General features: G+C 39.6%; 1 protein-coding gene across 1 annotated transcript in view; it reads left to right on the top strand.

Annotated features, from left to right (window-relative positions):
• The window catches only part of ANKRD28 (ankyrin repeat domain 28), a 130,363-nt gene that overhangs the window by 14,069 nt on the left and 111,819 nt on the right, over positions 1–4,475 (top strand). The window lies entirely within an intron of this gene.

Raw genomic sequence — 4,475 nt, 5'->3', positions numbered from 1 at the left:
TTACAGTGGGAGGGACTTTGCTCCCCCAGTCCCCATCTTGCGGTCCATCCACTCAAGAGGTGTGGGAAGAGAGGTTGCCAGTGGAGACTGAGGCAAAAAAATTGTTGAGTACCTCAGCCTTCTCCTCGTCTGTTGTTACCAGTTTGCTAGTGGTGTTCATTGGTGGGGTGGGGTACATTTTCTTGGACCTTCCTTTTCTGGCTGACGTACCTGTAGAAGCCCTTCTTACTATTCTTTGCATCCCTTGCCAAGTTCAGTTCCAGCTGTGCCTTGGCCTTCCTGACCCCATCCCTACACAACTGGGCAGCATCCCTGTACTCTTCCCAGGATACCTGTCCCTGCTTCCACTGCCTGTGCATTTCCTTCTTGCCCTTTAGTTTGACCAGCAGGTCTTGACTCAGCCAGTAGGTCTTGACTCAGCTATGCTGGTCTCTTGCCTTCCTTTCCTGATTTCTTATACCTGGGGATTGAGAGCTCTATGGAAAGCGTCCTTAAAGATCTGCCAGCTCTGTTCTGCTCCCTCGTCCCTGAGGGCAGTTTCCCAGGGGGTCCTATTGACCAACTCCTTGAACAGCTGGAAGTTTGCTTTCCTAAAATTCAGGGTCCTGACTTTGCTCTTCACCTGACCCATATCCCTCAGGACTGTGAACTCCACCAGTGCATGATCACTGCAGCCCAGGCTGCCTTCAATCTTGATGTCACCGGTTAGCTCACTTGCATTGGTGACCATCAGGTCCAGTATCACATCCCCTCTGGTGGGGCTGTCTATTACCTGGCTTAAGAAGACAACTGCTGCTGGGGTTGCTGCCCCTGGTAGTAGAGAAATGACTGCATGCACTGTTATTCCATATGTGTTGTAACACTTCCTCATTAAAGATCCAGTGAGGCCATTTTGAAAGCAAAAGTAGAAGTGCATCCAAAATTACTCAAAAAATACTCTTTTAAAATGTATTGCTTTCCTTTTGGAGAGGGGGAAACAACTCCAAGGAGGTTTTTACCTATGATGATTTGTTCTTGTTAGTGCTTGAGCTGAATGTTTCCTATCATGTAATTTCATTTTGCAAATGCATATTTTTGTTTGAAATAGGTTTTATGTTTTATCATTCTTTCTGACAGAAATGTAAGTTTGCAGTATTTTCTAAAATGCTCCTAACCCTTCTTCCTGTTTTTCCTACCCTCATATTAGGTTGGCTGGAAATGTTGGAATTCAAACACGTGGAAATAAATTGTGTTTATTAAAACCCATGAATTAAAAAAGAAATTCTTAAAGGTGGTGTGTTGGTACAAGATTCCCTCAGCAACTGCCACCCTGCTATCCTATAAATACTATTGATCAAGTCTAATCTTTGCTCCTTGGCAGATACCTAAAGTATGTGATGCTTTCCTCTCTTTACCCAATACCCATTTTTAACTCTTGTTTTCCCCTGGATGTTCTAAAATATGTGACAGCTACGTACCAGAAAGTCACTGTTCCATAGTAATAATCTGAGGGGTTTTAACTCTTAAGTCCTTGTGTTTCAAGCACTGAAGTTTCTGTGAAGCCAAACTGTAACCTTTGAGAGGTAACCTACTATGGACAAAAGTGGACTTAAATAGCTCTGAATCTGTGCTTTCTTCTTTGATTTTAATGTGTATGAACATCACTTCTTGAATTGTAATCTCTTCTTTGAATGTGACAAGCATCTGTTCAGAACAGATTGGAAAGTATTACTCTCTTCTGGTCTTAAAGTACAGTGTTTTTGAAAAGTAGCTGTAGGTTCTAAAAAAATCTGTCCTGGTTGTGAACTTTCTTGATGGGTTGATTTATATATGAACTGCTGTGACTCATAGCACACTACCTTATTTTTATCCAGATAATTACCTTGCTAAAAGATGTGTGAAATAGTATTTAAAGATTTGTTCCCTCATCTTAAGGAGCAATGCTATTGTCTACCTTTTTATCTGTCCTCTTAATGTTATGTCAGATCTGAATTCATCTTCTGCTTGCTTTGCTTTCTTCCCAAATTTTTAAATTTAAATTCTTTCTGAAGTACTTAACAAAAAGAATTGTAAAAGTGGAATTGAGGACTGTAAAAATGGTATCTGAGCTGTAGTAGCTTGGGCTTTTTTTAAAGCTGTGTCAATCCCAGGTATATCATAAGAAATTTTAAAATTGATATGTCTTTTTGTTTATGCAATTACTGTTTGAAGAGGTACACGTGCACACACTGAAATAACATGTAGGTAAAGGTTTCTGGAATCTCTAGAGGATCTTACTCCTCTTCTGCCTTGATCGTTTTTCATGTTTAATAGTGGTGTGAACATCAGAGGATCAACATGTGTTTTCACTTATGTCATCTGGGATGCTTCATAGATTCACAATTCTCCAGGCTTGCGGATTCATTATTTCACCTCTTGCTTTATCCTAGGTAACTGTTCAAGCTCAAAGCTTTTTTCTGAATAGCAAATCATTAAGTAGGATTCAACGGCAGAAGTGTTCTTAAATCTATTTTTGAATCTACTTTTATTTAAAAACTGTATAATACTTTTGCCATGATCTCTGATAGTTCTGCTGATTCATAATGAAACAGCTTGAATTGCTGCTTCATTTGCCTGTGAAGCTCCTCCGAGTGGTAGTCCTTGGTAAAAAGGTAGTCCCTGAGGAAATGGTATGGCATAGCATCCTCCTATCCACTGACGTCCTCTCCTCCCCCCATATCAACTCAGCTCACAGCTGAACATCTATATTAATGATATTGATTTTATGTTAATGTACCTACTTGTGAACTGTGATTACTGGGGGCAGACATCCTTGTGAATATCTGCTGCTGCTAAACCTGCTGAGAATTGTGCTATTAATATAACCTACAGAATGCTCTGAAATAACATGCCTGATTTTAACCGACAAAAAAGTTACAGGGTCAGGTAAATAAACCAGCATAAGTGGATCAGATTTCTTTCTTTTTTTTTTTTTTTAAGATAGTAAACAATTTTCCTATGTAACTAAATGATGAAGGCGTGAAAACTAGAAGGAGAAAGTGAGATACCATTTTAAATTAATTGTACATTTAATGCTCCTCAAAGCTTGGTATAAATATAAACAAATTATCACAAGGATTTTGGAACAGCAGATGGATGTCTATTCTCCCCCTTCCAGCCCCCGAGATATCCAGGAATATCTTTGGGAGAACTTGGTGTCCTTCCTGTAAGTACTCTAGTTTAAATGTAACCATCATAAATAAGCTATGTGTTTGTGCTATGTTGAAACGGTCTTTAGCATCATTTAGTACTACAAACTCTCATCTGATGTAAAAGATGGAGTGTTAGGCGCCAAATATGTTGACTTACATATCCTGAGACCCAAAGTAAAGCTTAGTTTTGTATTTTAAAATAAATTGGTTTTATTACAACAAAAATAATGTTGGTAAGTTCAGCCTTCCATGTAGTTTAACTTTCCAGGACTTTTTAAAAGAAAAACGAAGAAACCCGAACCTTGCACATTTTTCCAGTGTTAGTAATTTGTTTCATGATCAGCCTTTACACCTTGGTTACCACTTCCATGAATTCGGGTCCCTCACCCATACAGCTGCGTTGGGGAATGGCACCCTTCTGTGGCACGTTGCTCCGGACGATGGTGATGGCTTTGTCTGCTTTTGCTCGGATACTGCCACGAGTCATCTTTTTGGATGAGACTTCCGCCCCCTTCGTTGGGACTAGTCTCACACTGCGTCTTTGCAAGGTCTTTGTTTGTTTCTTCCGATGTGGTTACTGCTTTTACTTTGCTCAGCACAACTTGGTTTAGAAGGCTGCTTGCCAGCGTTGATTCTGTTGGTTGGGTTTTTTTCCTTTGTCAATGCATGTTGTCTTATCTTTGTAACAAATGGTTATCTTAAATAGCTTCTCTCTGAATTATTGATGTTCCGGAATGACTTCTTTCTCAAATCTATTTACTTTCTACTTTGATTGTCTTTTGCGTTATTCTGTGAGATAAATATATTCACATGAAATACAGCATTAATCAGCCTCTGCAGTGTCTTTATACCTGAGTCTGTAGGTATCTCTGTAGTGCTATAGATTACTGGGTAGAATTCTACAAATAATTATAAATTCAGAGAATAAGGCATTCAGTGTCTGATACTGTAGGTAGTTCTTGTTTTAACTGATAAGTCTTCCTCTACTCCCCAACTAAACTGCTTCCATAACATTAAGAGCAGAGCATCATATTGCTTTGTGTTCTCCCTGCTATCTTGCCAGACTATCCTTTGAATGAGAGTACAGATGGTATGACTCATTTACACTTGTCCTAAGCAGGCGAGGTACTTAACACCAAGTATGTGCCTCCAGCTTTTGATTCCTGTGAAAAAGATAGTGTTTCCCTCCCCCCACCCCAACTAGAATTATTTTGCTGTAATTCAATCAGATTTTAGTTGACCTTCCTTTTAAAATTGGGCATGCAGGGGTTTGTTGTTGTGTTGTTCCCCCCCCCCCCCCCCCAT

Source organism: Aptenodytes forsteri, unplaced genomic scaffold (genome assembly GCF_000699145.1).
Source record: "Aptenodytes forsteri isolate BGI_AS27 unplaced genomic scaffold, ASM69914v1 Scaffold9, whole genome shotgun sequence".
NCBI lineage: Eukaryota > Metazoa > Chordata > Aves > Sphenisciformes > Spheniscidae > Aptenodytes > Aptenodytes forsteri.
The sequence above is the reverse complement of the archived record's forward strand: the minus strand, read 5'-3'. Positions and strand labels throughout refer to the sequence as shown.